Source organism: Hyperoodon ampullatus (genome assembly GCF_949752795.1).
Source record: "Hyperoodon ampullatus genome assembly, chromosome: 4".
In the NCBI taxonomy this organism is placed as follows: domain Eukaryota; kingdom Metazoa; phylum Chordata; class Mammalia; order Artiodactyla; family Ziphiidae; genus Hyperoodon; species Hyperoodon ampullatus.
The window spans coordinates 176,026,864-176,048,001 of NC_136917.1; the positions used below are offsets into that span (position 1 = coordinate 176,026,864).

Here is a 21,138-nt window from a genome sequence, read left to right on the forward strand (position 1 = left end):
TTGGGCGCATTTTGGGAGAGATGGTGAGTGAAAGGGGGTGGATTTTAGTACCATGTCAGTTTATTTAATGGTTGTTAGTGTATTCAGGATTTTTTTTCTTATATCAATTATGGCATTTAAAAATATTTTTTAGTAATGCACTCACTGCATCTTGATTTTAAATTTACTCATGTATGTTATTCACAATATTTTTATGATTATTAAATTTCAGTTATATCTGTAATTATTGAGGCATGTGCTGTGCTGGGCTCGACTTAAAGTCTCTCTTTGTTCGAAAAGCAGGCCCTCCATCACTAATGAGGATGCACGAGGGACCACGGTCACTAGAGCGCGTGATCAACGCACGTTCTACCTTCCTATCTATATCTATCTATCATCTGGCATCATCATCATCACTTTGATAAAGAAAATGGCAGCACACTCTGTGTAGGTCCTGGTGAGTGTCAGGCGCCGTATGTGGAATAGCTCATTCAGTTCTGCATCACCTCGGTGAGGTAGGAACAGTCTGATTCTACTGGGGCAATACAGGAGCTGGAGGTAAGGGAGCTTCAGGCAACTGGATAGTGGTGTTCAAAATATTTCAATTTGAATCTTTAACATACAGACATTTAGAGACTCTTTTTTTTTTTTTTAATTTTTGGCCACGCGGCATGCAGGATCTTAGTTCCCTGACCAGGGATCGAACCTGTGCCCCCTGCAGTGGAAGCGAGGAGTCCTAACCACTGGATCGCCAGGGAAGTCCCCAGACATATGGAGACTTTAACTTCTATGAAGTTTGTAGCTATCAGCAGTGTATTATAATACCCATTTCCCTTAATTCTTGACCATGCTGGATACCTTTTTCTTTTTTTTTCTAATCTTTGCCAATTTTATAAGTGATACATTATCTTACCATCATTATAATTTTCATTTCCTTGATCATTAATGAGATTGAAAAAATTTCATACATTCATTGGTAACTTGTATTTCTTCTTTGGTAAACTGCCTGTGCATGTCGTGTGCTGATTTTTCTATTAGGGTTTATACATATCAATATCCAAGAGCTTTTAAATGACTGATACTGAAGATTTCTAGGCAGCCACCTAAATTCCAATCCCCACACTTCTAAAAAATGATGGAGAACAACAAGAATAGGCAAAACTACACAAATCTTCACCCCCATCATAATGAGAACACAGAGGGGTGATGAACTTCAAGTTACATATAAGCAGAAAAGGCAACATAAAGTCCCAGTAAGCTTATGATGACTGTTTCAAAGGAACAAAGTGTGTAATCCCTCCTCAAGAAACTAGAGAAAGCAGAGACAATTAAATACAATGTAAGGAGAGGGAAAGAAAAATTTTAAATAAGAGAAAAAACAATGAAAATTGTTTAAACAGTTAAATGATAAAGATTGTCAACAAAGTGAAAAATTGCTTCTTTAAAAAGATTAATAAAATTGATAAACTCTTAGCAAGATTGATCAAGAAAAATACAAATTACAGACACCAGGAATTTTAAAGAATACATCATTACAGATCCTACAGACATTAAAAAGATAGTGAGGAAATAATAAAAATGATACTCAAGGAATTAATTTACCAGAATTGACCCATTAGAGACACAAACCTTAGAAGAGCAATTTCTGTAGAAGAAATAAAGCTATCAAGGAACTAACCCAGGATAATGCACCAAGCCCAGATGGTTTTAAAAAGGAATTCTACCAAATCTTTAAAAATCAGATAACACCAATATCCCATAAATTGTCTCAGGAATAGAAAGTGAAGGAAAGTTTCTAATTCTTTTTAAGAAGTATAACACTGACACTTGATTCTGATAAGGAAAATACAATAAAAATAAAATTGCTTACTTTGACTATTGGTGCAAATATGCTAAATAAAATATTAGCAAACAGACTTCAATTTCACATTAAGAAAAGAATACATCATGACCAAGTGAATTTATTCCAGGAATGCAAAGTTGGATATCAGGAAATATTAAGAAATTCATTAATATAATACACCACATTTATAGATCTAAGGAGAAAAATCTATGATTATCTTTTTTTTTTTTTTTTTTTTGGCTGTGTTGGGTCTTTTTTGCTGCGTGGGCTTACTCTAGTGTGGTGAGCAGGGACAACTTTTCATTGCTGTGCGCGGGCTTCTAATTGTGGTGGTTTCTCTTGTTGCAGAGCACGGGCTCTAGGCGTGCGGGTTTCAGTAGTTGCAGCACACGGGCTCAGTAGTTGTGGCTTGCGGGCTCTAGAGCGCAGGCTCAGTAGTTGTGGCGCATGGGCTTAGCTGTTCCGTGGCATGTGGGATCTTCCTGGACCAGGGCTTGAACCCGTATCCCCTGCATTGGCAGGCGGATTCTTAACCACTGGACCACCAGGGAAGTCCCTATGATTATCTTTATAGATGGCAAAAAGCTTTCAACAAAATTCAACACTCGTTCCTGATAAAAACACACAAGAAAATAGGAATCGTGGATACATCTTAACATGGTAACGTGTGTGTGTGAATGTTGTGTGTGTGTGTGTCTGTCCATGTTATTCTTAAGGTAGCAACTTAATGGGGGAAAATTCTAGGTGTTTCCAGTATGATTAGGAAGCAAGGCAATGATGCCTATGACATCCCATACTGGGGTGTGTAAACTACACCCCCCGACATATAGCCTGCCACTGGTTTTATAAATGAAATTTTACTAGAACACGGCCACACCTGCTCATTTACGTATTGTTTCGAGCCACTTTTGCACTACAACAGCAAGGCTGAGTAGTTATGACAGAGGCAATGTGGCCCAGGGGTCCCCAGTGCCCAGACGGCAGGCACAGCAGGAGGTGAGCGCAGTGGGCAAGTGAGGGAAGCTTCATCTGCCGATGCCCATCACTGCCCAGCACTAGCATTACCGCCTGAACCATCCCCCCAACCCCATCCGTGGAAAAACTGTCTTTCATGAAACTGGTCGCTGGTGCCAAAAAAGCTGGGGACCGCTGATATGGCCCACAAAGCCTGAAATATTCCACCATCTGGCCATTTAAAGAAAAAGTTTGCTGACTCCTGTCTTGTAGTATCTGGGGGTGTTAACTGTTGCAACTAGAAGAGAGAAATCAATGGGAGGAATAAGAATTGAGAAAGTAAAATGATAGCTATTTGCCGATGATACCATGGTCTACTCAGAAAACCCTAGAGAATCAATGATAAAATAACTCAGATGAAAGAATTCAGTAAGTAGCAAGGATATAAAATTAAATATATATATTCAATAACCTTTACATATGAGAAAAATGACCATATTAGAGGACATCATGGTGGTTAAAACCCCATTTACAGAGAAGACCCAGGACTTGTAAACTCAACAAGAGATGTGCAAAATCGATGCAAAGAAAACGTCAAAACATCTCAACAGACACAAAATTATATGTGAACAAATGGAAAGATATCCTTTGTTCTTGGACTGGGTGACTCACCATCATAAAGATGCCCATTCTTCCTAAGTGAATTTATCAACAGAGTGCAGTGTTGTCTATATCAAAGTTTTTTATTGAACTATAGTTGATTTACAATACTGTGTCAGTACAGGTGTACAGATATATATATATATTTGAATCACTATGTGTATTTTTATATACTCTTTTTTGGATTCTTTCCCATTATAGGTTATTACAAGATACTGAGTATAGTTCCCTGTGCTATGCAGTAGGCCCTTATGGTTTATCTATTTTATATATAGTGGAGTGTATATCAAATTTTTATGGAGCCAGCAAGTTGATACTAAATATGGAAAGTAAACATGCACTAATTGTTACAAAAACACTGGAAAAGAAAGTTAGGGAAGACTGTTATTTATTGTCAAAACATACCATCAGGCCTCCACAACTAAAGGAGTTGGGTGCTGGCGCGTGAATAGACAAGTGCGTCCATAGCCTGGGATAGGAAGCCCAGAGCAGGTGCAAGTACAGGTGGAAATGTGGTGTCATCCAAACTACTAGACAAAGACAGGCTTTTCAATAAATGGTTCTCCCCTGAGCTTTTGTCTTCCTGTTTAATAGGCTGAGTGATCATCTACAGTTGACCAATATTTCTTGTCGCGGAGCATCACCCATTCCAGATCTGCACTCAGCCACCATGCCTCATTCCTTCAAGGCGATGATGGACTTGGTGTGCCGTGCTGCGATTCAGGATGGTTTCATCTAGTCTCACAAGTAAAACGGGCTGAATTTCTCCCAAGCGCCGTCTCTGCCTGGTTTTGTACAGGGTTCCTGACCGCACAGAATTAGCTGCCCCTTCCCTCCTTTTCTGTGCTCTGGAATGACTCTGGAATGGTATTTTCTGTCCCTTAGAGGTTTACCTAAAATTTGCTTTTAAAACAAGTGGACCAGATACCAGAGAGGCAACAGTCTGAGCAGCAGCCACCCTGGTCAGTGTCCCCTCAGCTCCTGCAGCTGGAAGGCTGGAGACTCCACTGTCCAGCCCTGCCCCAGCCAACCCGCAGCTTCGGAGGCTGCTGTGTGCTCAGGCTTCTGCCTTGTCTTTCTTGTTTTCTCCCTACATTCTTTCAGTTAATTTTGTTGCAGATTTTCTGCCTTCTTCGTTTCACATTAGGATGGCACTTTTGTTTCAGATATGTGTGTTTCTCTGTCGTTGGGTGTCAGGTGCAGGGGGGACACTGAGCTGCTGACTGGCGTCCGGCTTAAACGGAGGTCGTGTGTTCTGCCCAAAGTGACATCACACCACACACAATTCACGAGGAAACCCCCTGGAAAGGGATGCAGCCTTGCAGCCTCAAACAAGACAAAGCCACAACTTAGCCATTAAAGTATAACTCAGAGAAGAAACGTTGCAGCACTCAGGAAAACATACAATAAACACTCAACAAAGATATTATTCAAGAGGGAAGCACTGAGATATTAAACCAGCCTAAGGCGTGTCTGAGACACTAGGTGCTCACAGGCAGCTGGGATAAGATTGCTGCGTTAGATGCAAAATGAAAACCCCCCCTGGATGATCCCTGAGCAGCCCTGTGCCCACATGGCTTGACAAGGAGGTGCCACCCAACTTTTCACTTTATTTCAAAATTCTGGACAACTTTCTGACACAGAGGTTCAAACACCAGGGTGGTGACTTTGCAATAGGATTTAGACTTTGTGCTGAGTTTTCTGAGCAAGAAACAAAGCCAAGCCTCACATAGCTCCCAGCTGCACCTCTGCCCTAAACAGTGTGGCACTGGTGACCACATCTCATCGCAAAGCCCGTTATCACTCACCCACCCAAACCCCAGTGAACTGAAAATCGACCCTGGGTGACACCCATGTCCACTGGAACAGAACCAGACAGACTGCGTCATTTGTCACTGTAATTCCTGTGCGGCTCCTGGGAGAAGTGTCTGGTCCCACTGTCCTCACGTCTTTGAGCCGCAGATGGAAAGTCCAGTGTTTGCCTGGATCTCATCCCAGTGGGCTAGTCACGAGTCTGTGAATATGCCGACACCCAGTGTTTCTTGGTGGTGGTGGGGGACCTATGAAACGTTCGGGATGTTCTATGGTTAACAAAAGGCCCAGTTTTCCTGTATGTGGACTGGCTCTTCCCCTCCCAGTGTTTGGCTCAATCACTAGGACACGAAGCCGACCCCGAAGGCAGGGTGTGAAGAGCCTCGTCTGTGAGTCCTTCCCACCCAGACTGGGTGCCAGCCCGGAGAAGGCAAGTCTGGACAGCACTTCTCACGGTTTCTGCGCCACTTCAGAGATGCTTTACCTAAAAACAGAAAACCTGCTCATCCACTTCCACCGGTCTGGAGGATTTTCTGAAGCGCTGTCAGTCTCAGAATCTAAGATGAGGCTGGGCCACTGAGGCTCAGATTCCTGTGCCCCTCAGACACTGACCCAACCGAGACACTGCACTTTGTAATGCCAAGTTTTCTTATATTGCGGTAAAATCTATGTAACAGAAAACTCACCATTTTAGCCACTTCTGTGGCACATTCACGTTGTTGTATGGCCGTCACCACCATCTCCAGAACTTTCACATCTTCCCAAACTGACACTCTGCCCCACCCCCAGCCCGGCCCCGCAGTCTACTCCCTCCTCCAGGGACCTCCTAAGTGGACTCACATGGGAGTGGTCCTTCTGTGACGGGCTTGTTTATGTAGCACCACACCCTCAGGTGCATCCGTGCTGAAGAACGTGTCAGAATTTCCTTCCTCTTTAAGGCTGACTAATATTCCATTGCATGTACAGACCACCTTTGCTTATCCGTCATCGCTTGATGGGCATCTGGGCTGCTTTCAGCTCCTGGCTCCCGAGGACGATGCTGCTGTGAAGAGGGGCTCCAGCAAGACGTGAGCGCACTTTCGGGAAGGAAGGTGTCTAAAGCAAGGAGGAAAGTCCACAGCCTTCTCTCCCTGCAACACTTCCTGGGAGGAAGGAGGCGTGTGATGGGGCGGACCTGCCGCCCGCTCAGAGCTGGGAGTCTTTCCAGAATGAGGATGGTGCCTGTGTTCTCACTGGCCCTCCTGCGCTGGCTTCAAGCGCCTCACCTGGGAAACCTGGGGTTCCTGTGCTGCTGGGATTTGATCTGAATGGGCAGCTGCCTCCCTCCCTGCCCCATGCCCATGCCCAGCGGGGTTGGATAGCCGAGACCCCGGGGGCTGGTGCCGCCCACTGCGGCCGTGACTGTGACCCTCAGACAAGGGAAGCCAGCTCTGGCCTCCGCAGGCCTCGCGTCTTATCAGGAGCCGGCGCAGCGCCCCAGGAGGGGGCCCTGCAGGCTGTCGGTCCAACACCCTCCCTCGGGGCTCTGCAGTGCCCCTCCGCCGGGGGTCTGGGCAGAAGAGGGTGGGTGGCACTGGGTCCACCTCGGGACCGTCAGGACACGGCATCCACCCTTCTTACAGCCTCAGCTCAGCGCTGACCAGGGAGAGGTGACGTCACCAGTGGCCATGCGGCCCAGGTGACTGAGCCCATACACCTCATGGGGCTGGGCAGTGGTGGCCGCGAGGGCCTTGCGCCCTCCCCCGGGCAAGCTGCAGAGTCGGCGCATTCGCCCCCCGCCCCCCGGCAGCGGGAGGGGGCGAGGTGGGTGCTGGCTGTGCCACCAGCCCTCGCGCAGCATTTCCCATTTCAGAGGCTGCACAGACTCATGACATCCTACTAATAATAGTCCAAAGACCAAAGAAATGTTCAGGGTTTGAGTATATAAAATGCTGTCTCAAAAAAGATTTTACGAGATTAGTCACGACCAAAAACAACCTTAATTTTAACTCCTAAGGCAGAAATTTTAAAAAGAAAAAAGACCATAAAATGCTGTTTGCCGAGTCATATGGATTCAATATCAGATTGACGTTCTGGTCCAGAACCATCACGCCAAATACTTTTGCACATGTGGGACCGTCTTTCAAATATGCGTCGCAAACATTTGTTTGTTTTCTCTCTTTTTAATCCTACAAGACTTTTGTGTTTTTTTAAACATGGTACATGGAAAATGAGATCACTTTTCCAAGTGGAAAAAAGAATTTGGCCCCAAGCGGAAGGCTGCACTTTTTTAAGGGGAGAAACAACCACATCCACATTCAATCACCCGCAGTCACAGGACCTGCACCTGCCACTGCAGGGCCTGCAACTCGCTCGGCCCCCCGCGCCGCTGCCCCAGCCCCTCTTCAGGCATCAGGGCAAACGGGTGAGAAAGCGGAACTTCCTTTTGCCAACCCTGGAATATCCTGATCTCTTCCAGCCCAGGCAGAAAAAATAGCCAGCATGTACTTCAAAGATTGCTCGTCAAGGTCACGGCAGAGGAAAAAGAAGAGGGAAAAAGGAACAATTCCAACGGCCCCTCTCACCGCCCCTCCCTGGAATGAAGGGAAGTTGGGAGCTGTGCCCTCCCCTGAGAGCCGTTGCCACGGTTACAGAGCAACACCGCAAGGCCAGGGCCGCCAGTCACGCGAGCGAGTGAGGGGCACCGGGCAGCCGCTCGGCCCTGCTGGAGCCAGATCACTCGCCAGGCCTCGCAGTGGGGCCTGAGTGCGTGCGAGGCGCTCCTGCTGGGAGCGGATCGCTGGCTGTTTATAGATCCCACAAACAGTAAACTTGGCCTTGGGCTCCTGCCACAGCGGCTACGGCACTTGAAAGCAGTTCTCCAAAGATGCAGTTGGCTGACAGGGGCAGGACCGCAAGGGTGGAGGCAGGTGCGGACCCCCAGGCCCTGGGGGCCAGACCCTCGTGCTAGCACGGCCCCTGCTCTGGCCATCCACTGCCCAGGGCCCTCCAGGTCTTTCTCTCCAGGTGAGTGACTTGGCTGTGGCACAGACACCTGGGTGGTGGAGGTGCCTGGACAGTGAGCTTGGCCCTGGGCCCTCCCCACCTCCCTGTGGCTGGTGGGAGTGGAGCCCAGACCCGGACACAGAACATGGCCACTGCAGACATCTCTCTTCCTTCCCTGGGGGGACGCAGCTATTCCAAAAGCACCTCAACCAAGTGCTGCCTTTTCCACTGTGTGACCTTGGACAGGCCAAGGGGCAGAGCGGGGCCTGAGTGACCACAGCGGTCGCTGACCAGTGAGCCTGGACAGTCAGGGGCTCCTGGTGGATGGCTGGGGGGCTGTGGTGGACAGTCACGGGTTTCACAGTGGAGAGTTCTGGGGGTCTAGAAGCCACGGAGAGGTCATGCCCAGCCAGGCCTCAGGCAGCTGAACTGCCTTCAGGGGTGGAGCCAGGAGCTGGGGGCTTCTGACCTACAGGGAGACCACTGAGTGGACAGAAAGCACAACCTTGCGGGCCACGGTGGGACACAGCCTGGGCGTGGCACTGCCCTCGGGCTGCTTGGTGTATGGTCAGGCTGGCGGGGACTGTGGGCCAGCGGGAATGAGGCAGGGTGTGGGCTGGCGGCCGCCGGGGAGTGGGGAGCAGGCTGTCCTTCCCGGCTGCGTCCACCTGCGGGCCAGCTCCCATGAAACCTCTTACACTTTTATTTATGTCTGTCGAACCCCTGAAAGAAAAGCCCCGTCAAAGAAGTTTGGGAACAACAGGGTCAGCGGTCACAACAGAAGGTGAGAAAGTGTGATTTCTCTGAGCACCAAGACCAAAGTGGGAGACGGAGCAGCCCGGCCGCAGCCTGCTCAGCGGAGGCCCCAGAAAAGTGTGGGTGCAGGTGTGAGGACATCAAGGAATTCTCCCCAGAGCGGTCGAGCTGGGCATCCTGGGGCTGCCCACCCCGGATCCCCAGACATACGCCCATCAGCCTCGCCAGTGCCGGGGACCCAGGGGGTTGTGCGGCCCGCCATCCCTTACAGCCACCCCGAGACCCTTGCTGCTGGGCCGCCTGGCCCTCCCTCCCCTGCCGGCTCTGCTCTGCCCTTCCGGCCGACTCTTACTGTGCCCCACCTTCTGCGCTGGGCGACTCCGTGATTCGGCCACACGTGCTCTGGGGTTTCACACCTGCGTTTCTGGAGGACGCGTGGGCCCTCACCTGCGCGCCCGGCACCAAGGGGCAGAAACCGCAGCAGGGAGCCCCCGTCCACGATCTGCCGGGAGCCGACACCCTCGGGCCCCCCGGCGACTCCTCCCAACCGGGGAAGGCTTTTCTAGGTCTTTCTTTAGAAGAGCGACGGCCTGAAGGTGAGAAAGTCTCCGCTCTTGCTCCCAGTGGGTCCCCTGTGGTTCCTGAGAAGTTCCCGGCAATTGTGCTGGCTTTTCCAGAAACCACGCCAGCACGGGTTGGCACGGGTCAATGGCCTGCTGAGTGTCTGCGGGGCTCCCAGACGCGCAAGGCCGCTCTCACGCCATTTCCGCGGGGTCCGTGGGTGCCACCGGGTCCAGGCTGCGTGGGTCACCTTCACAGGCCCGAGGCTGGCGGTGGGAATGGGTAAAACCCCTTCACCTCGGCGAGTCAGCACATGTGCCCATTGGCCACCCCCTCCCCTGAGGAGGTTTACTGTTTTAACCTTAGGGTCCTGCTCCAGCCTCGAACTCAGAGACCAAACACAATCCAGTGAGCCTGAGCCTCCCCTCCGGCTCCTTTTACCTCCTTTTGGCGTCCAGGTGAGGCACGGCTGCGAGGCTTCCCTGTGGGCACAGGGCGAGCCAGCGCAGGCTCTATCCCCTCCCCAAAGTCAGCCCACGTCATCCAAACGGGAGCGAGCCCCAGAAAGGCCACGGGGACCCCAGGACGCGCAGGGCTGTCTGGGTCACGATGAGGAGGAGCTGCGGTCTGCAGCCTGGGGCGGGAGCTCCGGGGGAGCAGAGAACAGGTAGAAGACAGCCTCTCTATGGTCTGCCGCGGCCCCTCCCCCAGCCGCCTGGGGACAGTCTGCCTGGTGGGATGACGGAGGCAAGGGCGCATCGGGCACTCACCCCTCCCTGCCCCCCGCCACAGCCTCATGCAAACCCCAGGCCAGGGCTCCTTCCGAGGTAGCCCTTTCTAAAGGGGAGCCCTCACCAAGGAGGCAAAACCACCGGCCCAGCCCCTCCCTCAACCCCTGCCCTCTGACCCTCCCTCCTGCCCCCAGCACACAGATGCTCAGGGACAGAACACACAGGGACCAGGAGACAGCCTGGGAGATGCCTGGCAGGTGGGGCGGCACAGAAAGGAGACCAAGGATGAGACAAGCATGAATTTAAATCAATATGTTTAAGGACATAAGAAAATAGATTAGCAAAATGCAATAAGAAGAAGAAATAGTACAAGCAAATCAAGGTGTGAGAATGTAAGGAAGAAAGAAAGAAAGAAGAAAGAAAGAAAGAAAACATTTGGGGGTGTGCTGTGAAGGGTACAAACCCGGAAGATCAGTCCTGAAGACAGCAGAGAAGGGAGACCACACAGAGCACAGAAGCAAGAGCAGTAGATGGGAGATACTGCCCAGGAAGAGCTGGGTAAAGGTGGCTCCAGAGGCAGAACCAGTACCGGAGAGGGACAGCGTTGGATGCAATGATGGAAAAAAACAATCCGGATTAAAGAAGAAAGACCTCAGGTGGAAAGAACCTGGAGCACCAACAGGCAAAACAGGACGAAAGACGCATTACAGTGAAACTCGGGAATATCAGGCTCACAAAAGCTCAGGAGGGAGCCAGAGCGGAGCCACTGCGGAGAACCAGCCTCGGACCCGCAAACAATGGGACAGTATGTTTGAAGGTTGAAGGGAAAACTTTGAACCTAAAATTCTATATCCCACCAAACTGTTATCCAAGCATGAAGGCACTGGGTGAGATGCAGCAAGATTTCACATCAAGACCCTCAGTGAAAGCACCGAGGGGAGGCCCTCAAAACAAGAAGTGCATCTGGAGGCTGCGAGGAGGGTGACCCACATCCTGAACCTCAGGGGGGGCCTTAAGAAGCCAGGAACACAGACCAGACCTGTGCTGTCCAGGATTCCACTTCTGGGCAAAGTCACAGTCCGTGCGGGGTCTGGGGGCCTGGACGGATGCGGGACTGTTGGGGAGACACCAGCCCTGCTAAATCTAGGGGGTCAAAGAGAAACCTGCTTGGAAAGACCTGCTCTGAAGGTGATCCCCCGAGAACAAAAGCAGAGTGTGTGACTTAAACTAGCATGAGAAAGCTCAGTCAGAATGGGGAGCTAGAGAGAGAAACCAAGGAAAGTGCAGTCAATAGAAAATACAAAATATGAGGGCAGAAATTAGCCCCCAAACAAGAGTAATTACAAGAAGAAGAAATGGGCTAGACTCGCCAACTATAGGATCCCCCACAAACACTGCAAGAGAGCCACTTCACAAGAAAGGAAAGCTGACGATGAAAGTACGAGGAGCGGTCCCAGCTGCAAGGACACCAGAAAACTGCGCAGCTCCAACGTCTGGACTCTAGCGGGACGAGGGTTGGAGTCAAATGTGCAGGATGTGAGAACCACAAAGCCACGGAGCCCCGGCCAGGCTTCCTGCTACAGCAGCCGCCTGGAGCCGGGGTGGCGTGAGCTGCCAGCTGACGGCTCACAGAGCTGCTGCCCCCGGGTTTCCCCAGGTTTCAGGCGTCCGCGTGTCCCCGCCGCCACTGCAGCCCTCGCTTCCGCTCTGCCGGGGGATTGAGCTGCGTCATGGTTCTGCTGGAATCCGCCCGGCGTCTGTGCTCACAGACTCTTCTGGCGGTGGCGGGGCGGGGGGGCGGGGGGGCAGGGAATGCACTGTCCTCAGTGACCGCAGGCCTGGGCCTTATCTCCCTGGGGGACAAGCCTCCCCCCACAGTGTCTGGTCCACCGCCTTCTCCCTCCACCCCTTCTGGAGGGGCCTTAGGCTCCAGGTCCCCACCTGCCACTTGGTCACAGCCTGGTCCATGCGGAGGAAGTGGAACTGGGGAGGGCCAGGTTGCCGGGGCTGTCCTCACTCCCCGCCGCCACTCCAAGGACAGGCAGGTACATGTGGATCCCCGGCTGGAAGCCCCTCCCCTGAGGCACCTCCTTGTGGCCTTCCAGCCTCCACCTTCTTGTCTCCAAGCCCGGACTCCCCTGTCCTGGGTGCAGAACTTCACACAGGCGAACGCCTGGTCCTTCTCATCCTCTGTGCTGGTCACCCAGCGGGGCCTTTCAGGCTGGAAGCTCAGTCCTGGGCTCTGGGAAACCTTCTGGGTTGCTTCCTTGATGATTTCCTCCCCTGTGGTCTTTCTGGAGCTCCAATTATGCAGGTCCCATGGGGCCTGGCAGTTTCCCTGACTTCCCTCTGTTATTCTCCACTTATTCTTCACTTACGCGTGGGAGGACTCTAACTCCAGACCCTTCTATGGATTTCTAGGTGTTGCTCTCATGCTTTTAATTTTTGAGTTCTTTTAAGATCTCTGAATGGTCGCTTTTACAGCTACCTGTGTCCCCTGTGTCCGAGGGGCTCGAGGGCCGTATGGTCTGCCTGTCTGGTCATCTCCACTTTGCACGTCTGTCTCCTCCAAGCTGACTTTCCTCCTGGATCCTGTGTTTTGCTCCATCAGCCGCTTTCCCGGAGGGTCCAGGATCCCTGTGTGTGCTGGATTTGAGGAGTGGGCTCAGGACGGCCAACAGGAGGCCCGTCACCACAAGCCCGTGCGGTCTCGGTGCCGCATGTCCTGCAGGGGGAGCCCGGACGTCTGCACTTTTAGTCCCTTATCCATATAAAGTAGCAAATTCACAGGCTCTGAGAACCGAGACGGGAGCACTGGAGGCCCTTCCTCTGCTGAGCGCCCAACCCCAATTACTGCATATGCTCAGAACCAGAATGTTAGAGTCACGCTCAAGGGAAAGGCAAGAAACAGATGCCACCTCTGAGCTGACACAAACAGCGGAATGATCAGGTAAGGGATGCAAACCAGCTAATACGACCCTCCTCCATGAGATAAAGGTAGCACTTTGAAATGAAAACAACAAAAAAGATGAAAAGTCTCAGAAGAGAAACAGACACTATAAAAAAAAAAAGAACCAAATGAGAATTTTAGAACTGAGAAATAAAATATATGAAGTAAAATTTTCACTGGATGGGCTTAATGGCAGAATGGAGGTGACAGAGAAAAGGGTCAGTAGAGACAGATAATAGGAAGTATCCAGCCTGAGAGAGAAAATATTGGAAAAAAGTGAAGAGAGCCTCAAGGACCTGTGGGACAGTGTGAAAAGGCCTAACACCTGGGCCAGCGGAGTTTCTGAAATAAAAGAGAAAGACGTTGGGGAAATAAAAATATTTGAAGAGTATGGCTGAAAACTTTCCAAATTTGATGAAAGACATAAATTTATAGATTCAGAAAGCTCAGCGAATGCTAAACAGGACAATCTAATAAACCCACTCCCAAGCACATCAAAATTAAGCATCAAAAGTCAACAGAGATACTGAAATGGAATACTAATAAATATTACTAAAATCAAAAAGAAGGCAGAAAAGATGGAAACAAAAAATAGAAAAATTATGAAATGGTAGACTGAAATCCAATAATACCAATGATTACCCTAATATAAATGGCCTCACACACCAATTAAAAATAAATACTGTCAGACTGGACTTAGAAAAACAAAAAGGTCCAAATTTGTACTGCCAACAAAAGAAAGATATACATTAAATATAATAATACAAATGGACTAAATGTAAAAAGATGAAGCAAGACATGCCAAGGAAACATTAACTAAAAGAAAGCTGGAGTGGCAATGTTAGCGTTAGACAAAGCAGACTTCAGAGCGAGGACAATTACCGGGAATAAAGAGGCATTTTATATAATGATAATGACAGAAAGGTCAGTTCATGAAGAACACATAATAACCCTAAGTGCGTTTGCAACATACAACAGAACTCCAAAACACACAGAGCAACAACTGGTAGAACTTAAAGGAGAAATACAAAATACCACAATTATACTAGAAGATGTCTTTCAGGTTAAGACTAGACAGAAACTCAACAAGGATACAAAAGCCATCAACATTATCAACCAACTTGATGTGACTGATGTTCATAGAACACCTCAGCCCAGGACAGCAATCTGGGGGCCCCTTCCTGGCTCACAGAGAGCCGCGTCCCACGTGGTAGAAGGGGTGGGGGCCTCTCGGGGGCCCCTTTTATAAGAACAGATCCCATTCATGAGGGCTCCACCGTCATGACCAAATCACCTCCCAAAGACCCCACCACCAAACACCATTGGACTGGGGGTCAGGTCTCCAATCTAGTATGAATTTGGATTATATATTAATTTGGGGGGGATACAAGTATTTGGTCCACAGCAACAATCAATGAAACCAACAGCTGTGTCTTTGAAAAAAATCAATAAAATGAATACACCTCTAGCCCAACTGACTAAGAAAAAATAAGAGAAGATGCAAATTACCAATGAAATGAGAAAGGAGACATAGTCACAGAACCCACAGACATTAAGAAGGCAACATGGAGCCCATGGTGCTGGACTGCGGAGGCTGGGAGACGGCTGGGAGGCACTGCGGGGTCTGGGAAGCCACATTCTGTGGAGGGGAGGGGGCAGTGGGAGAAGACTGGGCCCAGGTGCCCCAGAGGCCTTGTAGGGGGAGGAGGCGGCCTCCCGGCCTACCCCACAGCCCTGTGTGGGAGTGGGCTGGTAGGATGAGTAGGCCGGCTGGTGGTGGGCCCGGCGGGGCCCTGAGGGGCTGCCTGCGTGCTAGCGGCCCCTGCTGGGTACACGTGAGCTGGAGAGATAGAGGAAAGAGCTCACCATCCTGAGGCGGGGGGCACGGCGGGGGCCCTCCTCTGACTTTTCCTTCTCCTTATGACTTTTGGAACCAAGTTTGTGTGTCATATTCTCACAAAAGGATAGTAAGTGAAATCAACAAAGATAGGAAAGGACCCCCGGAACGTCACACTCTCGGAAGACCAATCACACCCAAACTGAGGGGGTCTCTGCAAGACGACAGGCCAGTGCTCTTTGGGAAGTCAGTGTCCCAGAGCCCCAGGGCAGGCCAAGGAACGTTCTAGATTAAAGGTGGTGAGAGAGGCAGGACAGCTAAACACGTGACGGGTTTCCTGTTGGCACAAATGGGGCACTGGGACCGTGTGGGAGCTGAGTCGGCTACGGACACAGTCACAACACGGCCTCAGAGCCCTTGGTCCGGCATCTGTGCCCAGGCCGTGGGGGGCATCCTGGTTTAGCAAATGCACCGAGGCCTCTAGGAGTAAAGGGCATCACGCCTGCCACGCACCCTAAATTGGGTCAGAAGAGAAAATGAGTGTGGAGAGACGGCAAGTGCTAACACGGAAACGTCTGGGAATCCGAAAAATTCTTTGTACCGTTCTGTCAACTGTTTCATAAGTCTGAAATCACATCGAAATAATAAAAGAAGAAAGAGGTTAAAAAAAGGCAAAAAAGGGCCTCCCTGGTGGCGCAGTGGTTGAGAGTCCGCCTGCCGATGCAGGGGACACGGGTTCGTGCCCCGGTCCGGGAAGATCCCACATGCCGCGGAGCGGCTGGGCCCGTGAGCCATGGCCGCTGAGCCTGCACGTATGGAGCCTGTGCTCCGCAACGGGAGAGGCCACAACAGTGAGAGGCCTGCATACCGCAAAAAAAAAAAAAAAAAAAAGCAAAAAAAAGGGCAACTTGGGAAAACCATGGACAATTTTGTACCCATAAAATCAATAATATAAATGAAATAGACCAACTCTTTGAAAGATACAAACTACTAAAGTTCACATTAGAATAGATAACCTGAATAGTCCTTTATCAATTAACAAAACTGAATGCATAGTTTAATCTTCTATGATTAAAACTATGATTTGAATTATTAAACTTCTAAAGAAAATGCCCAGACCAGTTGTTTTCTCTGGAATTCTAATAAGCATTTCAGGAGGAAATAATACCAATTCTACACAATCTCCTTCAGAAAAGAAAAGAGAGGGGAACACGCTCAAATAGTTTTATGAAGCCTCCACTAGCATGACACCACAACCAGACAAGAAAAAAACAAAAATGTTTCTCATGAACATAAACACAAAAATCCCCACAAATATTACCAAATTTAATCCAGCAATATATAAATAAGATCTATCCTGGGCATGCAAGGTTGGGTCAGCATTTGAAAATCGATTAATGTAATTCACAATATGAACAGACTCAGGAAGAAAAATCATGATTATCTCAATAGACACAGAAAAAGCATCTGACAAAACGAATCCATTCATAATAAGAACTCTCAGAAAACAAGGAATAGAGGGAAATTTCTTAATCTGATATAAGGCATCTATAAAAAGCAAAACAAGCAAAAGACTGAAGTTTTCTCCCTAAGGTTAGGGAAAGGCAGAGGTGTTCTCTCTCACCTCTTCTACTCTATGTTGCACTGGAAGGCCTAGGAGTGCAATAAGGCAGGAAAAATAAAGCATGGAGCTTGAAAAGTAGATAATAGCTGTCTCTATTCTCAGAAAACATGATGATCTATGCAAAAATTCCCACAGAATCTACAAAAAAGCTCCAAGAATTACTGATGAATTCAGAAGGGTCACAGACAAAAAGTCAACCTAGAAAAATAAATTGTATTTCTGTATACTAGTAATGAAAATAGAAATTAAACAACAGCTCCATGTACAATAGCAATACAAATATTAATAGAAAATACTAAGGTATAAATCTAACAATATACACAGGCTCTTTAGGCTGAAAGGTATAAAAACACTGATGAAAGTAATAAAAGACCTAAATCAGTGGGAGACACTGTTCATGAATTGGGAGAATAGTGCTGTCAGGCTGTCAATTCTCCCTAAACCGATCTGCTGCTATAACACAATCCCAGTCAAAATTCCAGCCAGAATTTCTATAGCTGTCAACAAGCTAATTCTAAAATTTATGTGGAGGGGCTTCCCTGGTGGTCCAGTGACTAAGACTCCACTCTCCCAATGCAGGGGGCCCAGGTTTGATCCCTGGTCAGGGAACTAGATCCCACATGCTGCAACTAAGAGTTCGCATGCCACAATGAAGATCCCGCACGTAGCAACGAAGATCCCGAGTGCCGCAACTAAGACCCAGAACAGCCAAAAAAATAAATTAAATAAATATTTAAAAAAATAAAATAGGGCTTCCCTGGTGGCACTGTGGTTAAGAATCCACCTGCCAATGCAGGGGACATGGGTTCGAGCCCTGGTCCGGGAAGATCCCACATGCCGCGCGGAGCAACTAAGCCCGTGCGCCACAACTACTGAGCCTGTGCTCTAGAGCCCGTGAGCCACAACTACTGAGCCTGCATGCCACAACTACTGAAGCCCGTGCACCTAGAGCCTGTGCTCCGCAACAAGAGAAGCCATCGCAATGAGAAGCCCGCGCACCACAACAAAGAGTAGCCCCTGCTCGCCACAACTAGAGAAAGCCTGCGTGCAACAACAAAGACCCAATGTAGCCAAAAATAAATAAATTAATTAAAATAATAATAAAATAAAATAAGTAAAATTTATGTGGAGAATTGGGAGATTAGGATTGACATACATACACTACTATGTATAGAATAGATAACTAATGAGAACCTACTATATAGCACAGGGAACTCTACTCAATGATCTGTGGTGGCCTAAATGGGAAGGAAATCTAAAAAAGAGTGGATATTTGTATACATATGACTGATTCACTTTGCTGTACAGCAGAAACTAACACAACATTGTAAAGCAACTATACTCCAATAAAAATTAATTTAAAAATGAAAAATAAAAAAGTAAAAGAAATAATACTTGAACTCTCAAAAAATTGAAATAAAATTTATGTGGAAAGACAGAGAAACCAGAATAGCCAAAACAATTCTGAAAAAGGACAACAAAAAACAGGGGCCAATTCACACTGTCTGATTTCAGGACTTATTATAAAGCTATATTAATTAAGACAGTGAGCGACTTATTTGTGAAAGGTCAGACACACAATCTATGCACCAGGACAGAGAGTCCAGAAACAGACACAGAAATGTGGCCAACTGGGCCTCCCTGGTGGCGCAGTGGTTGAGAGTCCGCCTGCCGATGCAGGGGATGCGGGTTCGTGCCCCGGTCTGGGAGGATCCCATATGTCGCGGAGCGGCTGGGCCCGTGAGCCATGGCTGCTGAGCCTGCGCATCCGGAGCCTGTGCTCCGCAACGGGAGAGGCCACAACAGTGAGAGGCCCGCATACCACAAAAAAAAAAAAAAAAAAAAAAAAAAAAAAAAAAAAAGAAATGTGGCCAACTGATTTTTTACGAAGGTGTAAAGGCAATTCAGCAGAGAAAGGATCAACTTTCAAATAAATGGTTCTGAAAGAACTGGAATTCATATGCAAAAAAAATAAATCTGGACCTATGCCTCCCACCTTACACCAAGTTAACTAAAAATGGATCACAGACTTCAGTGTAAAACTTAAAACTGAATGTAAGAGTATAAAACACTGGACTCAAACATAAAAGAAAAATCTTTGTAACCTTAAGAGTAGGTAAAGAGTTACTGCATGTGACACCAAAATCATCACCTATTTAAAAAAATGGATAGATTGGACTTTGTCAAAGTTAAATACTTTCACTCTCTGCAAGGCCTTGTCAAGGGAATGAAAAGACAAGCCAGGTTGGGAGCAAATACTACAGAACCTACATACAACAGAACCTACATACAACGAGGACACTTGTCCAGAACATTTATATGAGCTCTAAACTCAACAGTAAGAAAGCAAACAACCTGATTTTTTTTTCTTTCTTTCTTTCTTTTTTTTTTTTTAGTGGACAAAGACTCGAACAGACAGTTTACAAGGAGGATCTATGGATGGCAAATAGACACATGAAAAGATGCTCAGCATCATTAGTCATGAGGGAAATGCAAACTAAAACCATAGTGAGAGTCCAGCTATTAAAACCGCTTTGTAATACCGTGCAAACCACGGACTTGCAGCAGCTGGAACTCCCGTTCCCTGCTGGCGGGGACGCATCAGCACAGCTACCTTGGAAAGCAGAGTGGCAATTTCTTACAAAGTTAAACACACACATATGTAGGTATCATCCAAACAAAAGGAAAACCTATGTTCAGAGAAAAACCTGTGTGTGAATGTTTATCACAGCTTTAGTCATAGTCAGCACATCCTGGAAACAACCCCGACGACCTCAGCTGTTGGGTGGGCAAGCGCTGTGAGACGCCCACAACATGGGTGATGGACACTCAGGTGGAGGACGTAGCAGCGGAGCCTGGGGGTGGGTGTGACTGAAATGGACAGCAGGAGGGAAACTTGGGGGTGGAGGAATTGCTCAGTGTTGCTCACCCTACACTCCCCAAAAGAACTCAATCAGGAAATGTCCCGTGCAGCACAGGACACCCGAACTCCAGCCAGGCTCAAGTGATCAGAATGTCTTCCGGCCGGACAGGCCTGAACTCATGGCTCCTGCGGGCACGTTGTCCCGTCCCCACTGAACTAGACAGCCCTGCAGCCCAGCTTGGACAGAGGATGAGCCCCAGGCGTGGCACTGACCACACACCCAAGGTCGGTGCTTCCAGAACCACGTCTGCCCTCATCCCCCACTCCCAGTGCCTGTACCAAGGTGCTCACTGGCGGCAGCTCTGCTGGGTCCTGGCTTCCCCGGGGAAGCCTCCAAACATGGACCAAGAGACTGGGCGTCCAGTCCCACCCCAACGGGGACCCTGGACAAGCCCCTAACGGCTCTAATTCTTGGTTGTTTCATGTTAAAATCACAGATGTTAGACCACAGTCACTCTTCATGTCTGTGTCAGCTCTAAATCTTATAGGAATTGATGACAGTTTATCTTCAAGAGACTGAAGATTGGAAATAAAACCTAGGATTTTCTTGTTATTGTTGCTTGGTTTGCTTATTTTGCTCTGTTTGGGAATATTTTTAACTTGAAAATTAGTCTCTAATCCCAAAGTTTGAGAATCACTGCTCTGGCAGTGCTGTGAAGGGCCCTCGTCATATAACCAACCCTGACTCCAATCAAAGGGAGCTTCCAGAAACATCCTGTGGCTATAGAGAACGTTGGATATGAAGGCGGCCACTTCAGGAACTGCTGGACCTCATTCTCCAAAATGGAGCAGGTGGGTGGGCACCCTTCTGGCCTGGCCAGGGAGCCCAGTGGGCAGGGTGTGCACCAGGGCAGGCTGTGGTGCCCAGAGCAGACGGGCAGCAGACCCAGACCCCTCAGCCTCAGGACCTCTTCTTGAGAAAGTCCACCCGGCGGGTAGCTCCCCAGATGTCCCCAGGTCAGACACAGGACGCACCGCCTCCCCTGGCCCCAGGCCCCCAGGAGCTTGTGGGGACCTGGGAGTCAGGCCTGGTCATCACATCTTGGGCTTCAGCCTCAGCCAGGACGCAGGGCGGCCGTCCACGTCCCGAGGCCCCAGGGAAGACTTAATAGTCCAGGCTTCGAGGCACACCCACGAGCAGAAAGGCCCGAGGTGCCCCTGGCCCGCCCCCCGCCCCCCCACCCCTGAAGGCAGGACAGCCTTGCGGTGCCGCAGCTCTGCACCCGCTGGAGAAGCAGGAAGAGTGTGGCCCTGGGCACAGAGGTGAGGACAGTGCCCTGAGCACTAACCGGGAGATCGGGCTGTGTGCATTGGCTTCTGTATTTATAGCTCAGAACAAAAGTTTAAAAAAGATTTTATGGCTAAGATGTCATTTTAATTTTGAACATGAATAAGAAAAAGAGCAATGCCAGCTATCTTTTGCCAAGAATCAACTTCAAACTGGCAGGACATTTTTCAGCTCCATGTTTACTAGCACTGACAGAAAAAAAACAGTTGCAAAGGAAAAATAACAATATTTAAGA

The 21,138-nt window shown here is 48.9% G+C and overlaps 1 protein-coding gene across 1 annotated transcript in view; it reads right to left on the reverse strand.

Moving 5' to 3' along the window:
* Nucleotides 1–21,138, reverse strand: part of AHRR (aryl hydrocarbon receptor repressor) — a 63,742-nt gene that overhangs the window by 17,499 nt on the left and 25,105 nt on the right. The gene's annotated exons all lie outside the window — the stretch shown is intronic.